This window comes from Phocoena phocoena, chromosome 5, assembly GCF_963924675.1.
Source record: "Phocoena phocoena chromosome 5, mPhoPho1.1, whole genome shotgun sequence".
Classification (NCBI taxonomy): Eukaryota; Metazoa; Chordata; class Mammalia; order Artiodactyla; family Phocoenidae; genus Phocoena; species Phocoena phocoena.
In genome coordinates, this window is record NC_089223.1 from 33,187,356 (window position 1) to 33,200,541 (window position 13,186).

A 13,186-nucleotide genomic window follows, 5' to 3' on the forward strand; every position below is an offset into this window, starting at 1 on the left:
TTTAATTTGCTAATACTTTCATAGATTTAAATATTTGTGTTCTTAAGAGATTGGCTTATAATTTTTGTCTGTTATAATGGTCTTACCATATTTTGAAATCACATTTTTAATGCCCTCATTAAAGAAGCAATTATTCTCTTCTCTGGAAAAGTTTGTTTAAGATTGGTGTCATTTCTTTCTTAAATATTTTGGAGAATTTACCTCTAAAATTAGGTGTTATTGGACATATCTTTGTTTGTAATTAAGAAGATTTTTAGTTACAGATTCAATTTCTTTAACAGATATAAGAATATTCAGATTTTAAAAATTTCTGCTTCCATCAATTTTGGTAAATTGTGGTTTTTGAGCTATCAAAATTGTGGTTTTCAATTGTGTTTTTTAAACTTTCAAATGTATTGGAATAAAGTTATTCATAATGTCCTCTTTTTAATTAATAGACTTTGTACTTTAGAATAGTTTTATATTTATAGAAAAATTGAGCAGGTATTATAGAAAATTCCCATATACAGCCACACATAGTTTCCCTTATTATTAACATCTTACATTAATATGGTACATTTGTTATAATTAATAAACTAACATTGATTGTTATGTCTCCTTAGGTTCCCCTTGGTGTTGACTGTTCTTGTTTTTGATTACCTTGACAATTTTGAGGAGTGCTGGTCAGGTAGAGTATAGGATGTCCCTCTGATGGAATTTCATTATGCCTCAGATATTTCTTATTCTTATTCTCTCTGTCTAGAATATCTATTATTCTGTCTTTCAGTTCACTAATCCTTTTTATATCCAACCTGTTGTCAAGGTTATCTATTGAATTCCTTATTTATATTATTGCATTTTTCATTTTGATAATTTCCACTTGATGTTTTAAAATATATTTTAGTTTCTTATTGAAATTCTACATCTTAACATTCATTTTCTTGAATATGTTGACACAGATGAAAGTCTGTGTCTAGTACTTCAGTAACTGGGTCATCAATAGTTCTCTTTTCTTCTTTTTGGTCCCATTTCTTGGTATGCTTGACATTATTTAAGAAATAGACTCTATTTCTAGAGAAGTTTTAGGTTCACAGCAAGACTGGGCAGCAAGAAGAACGAGTTCCCAAATACCCCCTGCTCACCCCACCCCACCCCCCACAGCCGCCCCTACTATCAACGTCCTTCATCGGAGTGGTACATTTGCTACAATCAGTGAATCTTACCACCCTCTGACACTGCTGAAAATACCGCTCTGCATTTCAGAAGCTGTTTGGCTTAGATACATAGCATTTTGCCCTGAGAAGATTAATATTTGGCGCATTCCTTTGAAGGGAAAACACTTTGCACGGGGCTTATTTCTTTGTACATCCTTTCTCTAAGATCTTGGTCCCCCAAGTCCTAGATGCCTCGGCATCCCTAACTATAAATTTTGCCTCCTGAGCCTGTAAGATTGCCTAAAGCTCTGCTGATTTCTGTGCCTCTTCACCATGATGCTCTTCTTGAGTCTTCAGCCTCTTGTCCAGGGCTGAAATCAGCAAATACCTCAATTTGTAATTTGTTTCAAGGAATGTCAGTGCACCTTTCTTTCTTTGCTCTGAGATCTTGGCTCATCAAGTCTTGGTTACCTTAGTAGTTCTTTGATGACCTCCAGGAGGTCAAGAGAATTTTTATTTGTGTTTTATTCAGCATTTCTAGTTTCCTCATCAGAAGTATGGTCTGCTGAAAGCTACTCTCTCTCAGCCCAACATAGTAAAAATTTGATAAATACCATTATCTATTTGTTTAGAAGTTCTATGTTAGAACTGTTTCTTTCATTCCTTGAACTGGTTTATTTACATATTTTCATTCTAGTTTCTCCAAAAGTATCCTATGTAATCTTAGATTTAAATGTCTTGTGATTTCCATATAATATTTTTCTTAAACAAAATATATTTTGAATTTAATTTTTATGACCAATGGTTTCTAATTCTCTAAGTCTCTAATTAAATGGTTCTCATTTTTGTCTGCAGTTTGAATTACCTAGGGAGCTTTAAAAATTGCTGATATATAGGTCCTACCCCTAAAAATTCTTATTTAATTGGTCTTGGGTGCTCTTTGCATTAAGGTATAGTTAAATCTCTCCAAGTCTTTATAATGTGCAGCCATTGTTGGCAATCGCTGCTCTAAATATCAGAAAATTTTTCCTGTGGATTGAGTAACCATTGCAAATTTACCAGGTGCACAATTGATCACAATAATTTAAATATGTTATAAATTTTGATGAAAGAGAGTTCACAGACACCAATGTTTCAAGTTGTACCTTTGTTTGTCATTTCAAAGGTTTTCATACTTCATGGTAATGCATCAATGTAGATAAGAGGTATATCTTTCTTTCCTGATGGGTAAGATACAACTTAAAAAATAAAAGCTTAATTAGGGCCTTTGTGGAAGGGGAGGTAGGGAAAAAAGTAGCCTCAACCAAAGGCACATTCTCTGGCAGATCAATATTTGGAAAGAATACAAATTCAAGTCAAAGATATAGAGCTTGTGTGTCTTAGAGCTCCCCTTGCCACATACCCCTAGGAAAATCTTTATGTGTCCTTCAAATTAGTTAAGGGGTATAACACACTGAAAACCACTGTTCTGTGGTGGGATAGATAATGTTCCTTTTTCCCTCCAGATTAATCCCTCCCCTCCCCACCCTGCTCCTTGTCTCCTGGAGGCTACATAGATGATACCAACAACCTTTGTTATCCTCTGGCTTCTGGCTGGGTTATTCAATACGTTAAGGAGGAGAGTAAGTCAGATTTCCTTTCAGCAGTGTTTTCCAGGGCAGGCTGATTCCCTTGATTCAAAGTCACAGTTCCTCTTAGGTGGCCATCTCTCTATGACCTTCTCCTTCCAGTTTTTAATAGTTACTCTCTCGCCTTGTCCCCTTGGACCTAGAGCAGGTAACAGCCCAGGGTATTTCACTATCCCCTGTGAGCTCCCGACACTGTTTGAAAATAGTCTCTATATTAAATCCTTCTTAAATTATTTTGATTTGCTTGTGCTTGGCTGATACATCTAGTGACAGAGGAGCCCTCTGTTTGACTCCGTGGCTTCCACAGAGGTTGACTGGAATCAGGGATGTCGCTGAACAAGATTTCTGTTCTTTGCCTTCTCTAATTAGAGAGAACAACGGCTATTTCTGAACCAAACCTCAATAGACAAACCTGGCATTATAGCTCGGTCAATACACAGATCTCAGAGAATAAATGTTTCAGCTGACATCATTCAAAACTAATACAATGAGCACATGGATATTCTGTTCTGGATCGTTTCCTGCCCACATCTTTATGCTTGGCGAGTGAAGGATAATTCAACAAACACCAAAAGAGGAATGTCAAATGAACACAATATGTACATTCTTCCATCACTTTTCCCCATTTGCCCCTTATTTATATACAATTCTGTCTTTTGCTGTTCACAAATTGTTTCTTGAGAGTCAGTCTCCTCTTCTTAGCTAGACTGTAAGTTTCATGGGGACATAAAGCACAAACATATTTCTTTGCAGCTGCTGTTGCCTGAAAATTTTCTACTCAGCTCTCTTCTAGCTCACCTGTCTGCATGTTCAACCTGGTGTCAAGCTTAGCTAATGAGTTCTTAATTTCAATTATTGTGTTTTCTTCATTCATTCAACAAAGATATTTATTGAGTTCTTAATTCATGCTAGGCATTGGACTGATTATAAAAATGAACAGAGTGTTAACTACTATTAATTAACTAGTGTTAATTACATGAGTGTAATGACAATTGCTTTTAAAAGATTAATTAGTTTAAAAAGATTGTATGCCCTTATTCATCTTTCACAAACTCCATCCAGTCTTACTGTGACTATCAGAATTCTTGGTTGAAAACAATACAAACCGATTCTGGGTAACTTAATCAGAAAAGGAATTTATTGGGACAATACTTCATAAATTACAGACTCAACCAGAAGTCTGGAGAAACAGCTTTGTTTATAAGATGGGCAGACACCTAAGGAGGCTAGGCAGGAGCAAGGGAGAGTTTAGGCTGAACACATGTGGGGAACAGAGTGCTGTCACAGAGCTGATGACGGATGCCTGGCTGCAGCATTGGACTCTTGACTCCGATGTCTCTCTAGAGACTGGAGATGGAGGCAAGCACTCCTCCTGCCTCTGGAAGGTATCATCAGCTGCCTCTGCTCCCCATGCCATACTCACTCCAGACCTTGGGCCCCCGTGGTGATCGTCTGTGGAGGCGAATTTAGGTTCCTGCCAATCTCTAGGGGTCTGGAACAATAAGGGTGTTCAGAGCTTCTGAGAAGTGGCACTCCACTTCCAGTTAAGAGCCGCCACTCTGGAAGATTTCCCCAGCACAGGAAGGAGGCCCATGTGCTGGAAGGCCAAAAATGCTCATAACTGTCCATTTTTCATATAACGAAGTTTGCAGCCAACGCACTGGCAATGGAATTATGTACAGGTAGACGTCTTAGGAAGTGCTGAATATTCCAGACACCCACAGAGCCAGCATTTTCAGGATAAATATTAATGACTTACCCAGGAATTGAGATACTGAGGGAAGCATTTGCCATTGTTAGTTCACACAAATAGCTGTCAGCACACAACAGAGCAGGGCTAATTCATTCATTCATTTCCATAAATATTTATTATTAAGTGTAAGTGTAAGGTGGTGAGCTGTAGAAAATCATAGCTGCCCCTCTTCCCGCCATCCCAGCATCCGCTGCCAGCCTAGGCTTGGGGGCCTTGGAGTTACGAGGATCTCACTTTACTAAAATTTAACCCAGTATCTTCCTCTCTCTCTCTCTCTCTCTCTCTCTCTCTCTCTTTATTTAGTGCTTCTCTCAGTGAAGACTAAGAAAAGGAGTTTAGGTGACTTGTAAAATGCAGAAAGTAACCCAGTGTCAGAAAATTTACTATTAATATTTCAAGTAAAAAGCATTAAATAAATCTACAAGAGCATTCTGGCTATGAAGATGATATAAAAGATTAAAAAAAATTTTTTTGCTACTAAGCAAAAACTTTGAAAGTCATCTTTTGTTTCCTTGTCCCCTACATCCACCAGCCACTGTATACCGAATCGAAGATAATTCCATACAAACTCGGCCCTGTGCTGCTAATTCTGCAGAAGCTACTCTACTGTGGTGCTCTTTGCTAAGCCTTTCATGTTTATTTTTTCGAGATTTTCACTTATGTAAAATCCCAGCCACAATGTTGCATTTCCATTAACTTAGTGGATATAGTTGTGTGTTCTGGCATGACTTCCAACAATAGTCCCTGCACTGGTGAAGTCTTGCTGTTTGACACTGACCTATAAAACGTGTTATAATGATCTAAAATAAGGGAAAGAAATGAAAAATAAAACCAGCCACAGTGGCATTTTGAAATGAGGTAAGATTTGAAATGGCTTTAGCACATGTGGTGTGCTATACAGTCAAGTCCACCACTCAGCTTGGTCTTCACAACAGTCCTATGAAGTAGCTAAGGCCCACTTTGCAAATTAGGAAACTGATTCTCATAGAGGATAAGTAGCTGGCTTGGTCAAACAGCCAGTAAATAACAGAGCTAGGAGTCAAACCCAGCTTTACCTGACTTCAAAGCTGAGCTCTCAGCCACAGCTCTGCACAGCTTTTCACTTAAAAAGGGAAAAGGACGTTTAAGGAACATACAAGTCTGGGAGATGTTTCTTAGACTTGAAATAGACATCTTCTCTATAGGTGGCCCTGGGGTCTGGTTTGGTAGGAGGTGGCAACTAGGGCATTTCATTTTTGAGTTTGACATATGTAAGCTTGTTTCTTTTAAGAATGTTGATGATATTATTTTTGGCCATTAAATGAAAATTAGGTGTTTTGTGTGATGGGTACCAAGTGCTATCTTAGACATCTTTATATAATAACCTGCTCTTGGTAGACAATCTCTAAACACAGCCTAGAGATTTTTGTGACTGCCTGTGGCTGGCTATAAGATGTACAAGATAAGCTGTTAGCAAGCAGGTCCTGATTCTTTCTGTAAGACAGCTTTTGCTATGAATTCACAATCTCCAGTCTTTTATCATATAAATATTACTGTTTTTTTTCAAGAATCTTTTAAAAATGAAAGAAAAGCTGAGTCGTGGACTTGACTTTATAGGACACTGCACGTGCCAAAGCCATTTCAAATCTTACCTCATTTCAAAATGCCTCTGTGGCTGGTTTTATTTTTCATTTCTTTCCCTTATTTTAGATCATTATAACACGTTTTATAGGTCAGTGTCAAACAGCAAGACTTCACCAGTGCAGGGACTATTGCTGGAAGTCATGCCAGAACACACAACTGTATCCACTAAGTTAATGGAAATGCAACATTGTGGCTGGGATTTTACATAAGTGAAAATCGCGAAAACTCACGAACCCAATTCCCGCAACACACAGAAAAAAGAGACCCGCTCTCTCTACTGTAAGCTGCCAACCCACAGGCCGTTAAAGACTTCCTTTGTGGGTTAGGAGACCCTTGCTGGTGCCCATTTCAATAAACCATAAACTTTTACATGCACACTAAACACCAGAGTGCTTGCAATCAGTTTGTTATTATCTAGATCCATTGAATGTGCATCTATGCCAAGACCAAAGCGCAAGACAAAATGCTGCTCCTTTAAACGCCTTACATTTGGGGGAATTCCCTGGCGGTCCAGTGGTTAGGACTCCCTGCTCTCCCTGCCAAGGGCCCGGGCTCAATCCCTGGTTGGGGAACAAAGATCCCACAAGCCACGTGGCATGGCCAAAAAGTAAAAATAAAAAACGTTACATTTGACTCAGTCAACACCTGCTGTGGTCCCAGAAGCGTGGCAACACGGAACATAAGGTTTTCTAGTCCCATGTGGGCTCAGTGGATGTGCTGTTTTGCAGCTACAGTTTTCACTTGGGCACAAACCTCCTACCTTTTGCTGAGCAAAGTGAGCAGGGGCAGAAGTAAGGAGTGGTTCTCCATTTAGCGGTACGTTAGAATCATCTGGAAAGTTTTTAAAAATCCTGACGCTTAGGCTGCATGCAGACTAATTCCATCAGAATCTCTGGAGGTGGGACCCAGGCATTCTTATTTTCAGATCTTCCCAGGTGGACATGAGCCCAGGCTGAGGACCTGCTGGGAGCGTGTTCTCGGTCCTTCTATTTTCTCTTTCTGGGCCTCCTTGCTTTGTTCTTCATCAGGTGTCCTCCCTCCCTCCTAAATTCCCTAAACTCTAAAATGATTTTTTCCCTCAATAACATGAAAGTTTAATGTCTTCCCTAAAGGAAAATGGTCTCCTTGGAGGGAAAAAAATGTTTTAAATGGATTACCTGATTTCCAGCACCATGGCCGGCCATAACATAGAGGCTGTGGCCAGATTGTGTATTTCTACTCAATCTCAAAGCTTATCAGAAAAGAAATCTCCAGTTCTATTCCAAGAAAATTCAGTGGCTCTGGATTTCCAGGGGCTATAAGCAAGACCAGTGTTTCTTAATATGTGGGCCCTGGGCCATTTGCACAAGTCACCTGGACCCTGACTCCAGGCCACCTGAATGTCTGGGATGGGGCTTAGTAATCTGCATTCTAACAAGCTTTCTGAAGAAGCCTGTTGACTCTCTGATAGCAGTGCCATCTCTGTAATACCAGCTTATTCAAAAGATTAGAAGACTGAATTTGAAGACATGTTGTGTCCCATGTTAATACAATGAATAAATGAGAATGAATTTTTATAAAGGGCTAAAATACACTAGAAATATGTAGTTGTTCCTGAAGCTATTGGGGCTCACTGACACCAAATGTATTTGACCGTGTCTTTTTCAATGGAGAAATAAAAGGCTTTTGGAGGGGAAGGGCATCTAAATTTGCACTGAAATTTTATGCTTCTACATCCATCTGTGTTTCTGATACAGCCTTGACCACTTTCTAATTGTGTGACCTTGAACAAATTAGATAATCCCTCTGATTATCATCATCTGTCAACTGTGGACCCCAAAGCCTTGCAGACTATGCAAAAATTTAATGATATAACTGTGAAAAGTGCTTTGTGACCTGCGAATGCTTTCTGCCCAGGTGCTGGCTGTCACTCGCGCTCCTGTCGTCCAGGCCGACATCCTCATGTTGCACAAAACTCATAGAAGTGCTAGTCTTGCCAGGTACATGTCAATCAGTTTTGTAGCTGGGCTGGGACTGGAGTCCAAGAATCCCAACTGGCCGCAGTCCTCTTTCCCAGCAGCTCACCCCAGCATCTAAATCGAGATGCTTGACTCAAATTTGTATCACGCTGAGCAAGGAACTCGAAGCAATGATTTGAATTCCTTATGTGACAGGGAAAGTTATTTTTTAAATGTAAAATCCTTCCCTTCTCCTGCCTTGTAAAGAGAAAGGACACCCTGAGGGAGAGGTGATAGGTGGAGAGAATGGGAAAGCTGAGGAGGCCAAATTGTGCTGCGAGAGAGAAGATGGAGGCAAAGGAAGTGAAGATTCCAGGACAAAAGGGGATGGACAAGGAGGATGGGAAGAGTGGAGAAGCAGGTGAAGATGGGGTTAAAGAGGCAGGAACTGCCTCAAGGAGTAGAATTCCTGAAAGAAAATAAATGTTCAAGGAGGATTCTTAGGAAATTTTGCTTTCCAAATATGTGCACAATCCCTGTCTCCCTCTCCAAGACCCCTCTACATTGCTTGTAAATGGTTTTTTGAGCCCAGTTTGGGTTTGTTTGCATGTTTCTTTTTTCTAATGTGTTGGTGTTGAGTCAGGCATAAAGAAAGAGTAGAAACATTTAAGATGGTTGCACCAATTTGGGCAAATATTTTATCACTTTTCTCTCTGAGGTTTAAAAAATTACAGAAGCTAAATAAACCTTCCAGGAATCATCAGGTCTTGTTAAAAGAATCAGGTCTTGCCTCTATGTGGGGAGTCTCCTATCCAGGCTAAGGGGTGGTTCCGAGGCTGGACCCCCAGCGCAAACAAAGCCTGGCAATTCCTTTGCCAGTTAAATCTTTCCTTCAGCCACAAGACATCGTGAGACCCTTGGGCACAGCTTTTCAACTGCTGCTTCCTTTCACTGCATTCCTGCCTCATTTACAGTCCGCATCCACAACTTTTTTGCATCCACTCTCCATTTTAAAATCTCCACCAAACGACAGTTTTTATCTGCACCTAATCTCCTTGGTCCCTCATCCTTCGCCTGACCTGCTGTTTATAATTTGTACCAATTCCTCAAACTTGATTCTTTTTTTTTTTTTAACATCTCTATTGGAGTATAATTGCTTTACAATGGTGTGTTAGTTTCTGCTTCATAACAAAGTGAATCAGTTATACATATACATATGTTCCCATATCCCTTCCCTCTTGCGTCTCCCTCCCTCCCACCCTCCTTATCCCACCCCTGTAGGTGGTCACAAAGCACCGAGCTGATCTCCCTGTGCTATGCGGCTGTTTCCCACTAGCTATCTATTTTACGTTTGGTAGTGTATATATGTCCATGCCTCTCTCTCGCTTTGTCACAGCTTACCCTTCCCCCTCCCCATATCCTCAAGTCCATTCTCTAGTAGGTCTGTGTCTTTATTCCTGTCTTACCCCTAGGTTCTTCACGACATTTTTTTTTCCGTAAATTCCATATATATGTGTTAGCATATGGTATTTGTCTTTCTCTTTCTGACTTACTTCACTCTGTATGACAGACACTAGGTCTATCCACCTCATTACAAATAGCACAATTTTGTTTCCTTTATGGCTGAGTAATATTCCATTCTATATATGTGTCACATCTTCTTTATCCATTCTTCCGATGATGGACACTTAGGTTGCTTCCATCTCCTGGCTATTGTAAATAGAGCTGCAATGAACATTTTGGTACATGACTCTTTGAATTATGGTTTTCTCAGGGTATATGCCCAGTAGTGGCATTGCTGGGTCATACGGTAGTTCTATTTGTGGTTTTTTAAGGAACCTCCATACTGTTCTCCATAGTAACTGTACCAATTCACATTCCCACCAGCAGTGCAAGAGTGTCCCCTTTTCTCCACACCCTCTCCAGCATTTATTGTTTCTAGATATTTTGATGATAGCCGTTCTTACCGGTATAAGATGATATCTCATTGTAGTTTTGATTTGCATTTCTCTAATGATTAATGATGTTGAGCATTCTTTCATGTGTTTGTTGGCAATCTGTATATCTTCTTTGGAGAAATGTTTATTTAGGTCTTCTGCCCTTTTTTGGATTGGGGTGTTTGTTTTTTGGGTATTGAGCTGCATGAGCTGCTTAAAAATTTTGGAGATAAATCCTTTGTTAGTTGCTTCATTTGCAAATATTTTATCCCATTCTGAGGGTTGTCTTTTTGTCTTGTTTATGGTTTGCTTTGCTGTGCAAAAGCTTTGAAATTTCATTAGGTCCCATTCGTTTATTTTTGTTTTTATTTCCATTTCTCTAGGAGGTGGGTCAAAAAGGATCTTGCTGTGATTTATGTCATAGAGTGTTCTGCCTATGTTTTCCTCTAAGAGCTTGATAGTGTCTGGCCTTACATTTAGGTCTTTAATCCATTTTGAGCTTATTTTTGTGTATGGTGTTAGGGAGTGTTCTAATCTCACACATGCATACATGTACCTGTCCAGTTTTCCCAGCACCACTTATTGAAGAGGCTGTCCTCTCTCCAGTGTACATTCCTGCCTCCTTTATCAAAGATAAGGTGACCATATGTGCATGGGTTTATCTCTGGGCTTTCTATCCTGTTCCATTGTTCTATATTTCTGTTTTTGTGCCAGTACCATACTGTCTTGATTACTGTAGATTTTTAGTATAGTCTTTAGGATTCTCTATGTATAGTATCATGTCATCTGCAAACAGTGAAAGCTTAACTTCTTCTTTTCCGATTTGGATTCCTTTTATTTCCTTTTCTTCTCTGATTGCTGTGGCTAAAACTTCCAAAACTATGTTGAATAAGAGTGGTGAGAGTGGGCAACCTTGTCTCGTTCCTGGTCTTAGTGGAAATGGTCTAAGTTTTTCACCATTGATGACGATGTTCACTGTGGGTTTGTCCTATATGGCCTTCATTATGTTGAGGAAATTTCCCTCTATGCCTACTTTCTGCAGGGTTTTTATCATAAATGGGTGTTGAATTTTGTTGAAAGCTTTCTCTGCATCTCTTGAGATGATCATATGGTTTTCCTCCTTCAATTTGTTAATATGGTGTATCACGTTGTTTGATTTGCATATATTGAAGAATCCTTGCATTCCTGGAATAAACCCCACTTGATCATGGGGTATGATCCTTTTAATGTGCTGTTGGATTCTGTTTGCTAGTATTTTGTTGAGGATTTTTGCATTTATGTTCGTCACTGATATTGTCCTGTAGTTCTCTTTCTTAGTGTCATCCTTGTCTGGTTTTGGTATCCGGGTGATGGTGGCCCCGTAGAATGAGTTTGGGAGTGTTCATCCCTCTGCTATATTTTGGAAGAGTTTGAGAAGGAAGGTGTTAGCTCTTCTCTAAATGTTTGATAGAATTCCCCTGTGAAGCCATCTGGTCCTGGGCTTTTGTTTGTTGGAAGATTTTTAATCAGTTTCAATTTCAGTGCTTGTGATTAGTCTGTTCATATTTTCTATTTCTTCCTGATTCAATCTTGGCAGGTTGTGCATTTCTAAGAATTTGTCCATTTCTACCAGGTTGTCCATTTTATTAACATGGAGGTGCTTGTAGTAATGTCTCATGATCTTTTGTATTTCTGCAGTGTCAGCTGTTACTTCTCCTTTTTCATTTCTAATTCTATTGATTTGAGTCTTCTCCCTTTTTTTTCTTGATGTGTCTGGCTAATGGTTTATCAATTTTGTTTATCTTCTCAAAGAACCAGTTTTAGTTTTATTGATCTTTGCTATCGTTTCCTTCATTTCTTTTTCATTTATTTCTGACCTGATCTTTATGATTTCTATCCTTCTGCTAACTTTGGGGGGTTTTTTGTTCTTCTTTCTCTAATTGCTTTAGGTGAAAGGTTAGGTTGTTTATTCGAGATGTTTCTTGTTTCTTAAGGTAGGATTGTATTGTTATAAACTTCCCTGTTAGAACTGCTTTTGCTGCATCCCATAGGTTTTGGGTCGTTGTGTCTCCATTGTCATTTGTTTCTAGGTATTTTTTTTTATTTCCTCTTTGATTTCTTCAGTGATCACTTCGTTATTAAATACTGTACAGTTTAGCTTCCATGTGTTTGTATTCTTTACAGATCATATCCTGTAATTGATATGTAGTCTCATAGCATTGTGACTGGAAAAAATACTTGATACAATTTCAATTTTCTTAAATTTACCAAGGCTTGATTTGTGACCCAAGATATGATCTATCCTGGAGAATGTTCCATGAGCACTTGAGACAAATGTCTATTCTGTTGTTTTTGGGTGGAATGTCCTATAAATATCAGCTGAGTCCATCTTGTTTAAGGTATCATTTAAAGCTTGTGTGTCCTTATTTATTTTCATTTTGGATGATCTGTCCATTGGTGAAAGTGGGGTGTTAAAGTCCCCTACTATGGATGTGTTACTTTCGATTTCCCCTTTTATGGCTCTTTGTATTTGCCTTATGTATTGAGGTGTTCCTATGTTGGGTGCATAAATATTTACAATTGTTATATCTTCTTCTTGGATCAATCCCTTGATCATTATGTAGTGTCCTTTTTTGTCTCTTGTAATAGTCTTTATTTTAAAGTCATTTTTTTCTGATATGAGAATTGCTACTCCAGCTTTCTTTTGGTTTCCATTTGCATGGAATATCTTTTTCCAACCCGTCACTTTCAGTCTGTATGTGTCCCTACATCTGAAGTGGGTCTCTTGTAGACAGTATATATATGGGTCTTGTTTTTGTATCCATTCAGCCAGTCTGTCTCTTTTGGTGGGAGCATTTAATCAATTTACATTTAAGGTATTTTTCGATATGTATGTTCCTATTCCCATTTTCTTAATTGTTTTGGGTTTGTTATTGTAGGTCTTTTCCTTCTTTTTTGTTTCTTGCCTAGAGAAGTTCCTTTAGCATTTGTTGTAAAGCTGGTTTGGTGGTGCTGAACTCTCTCAGCTTTTGATTGTAAAGGTTTTAATTTCTCCATCAAATATGAATGAGATCCTTGCTAGATAGAGTAATCTTTGTTGCAGGTTTTTCTCCATCACTTTAAATATGTCCTGCCATTCCCTTCTGGCTTGCAGAGTTTCTGCTGAAAGTTCAGCTATTAACCTTATCAGGATTCC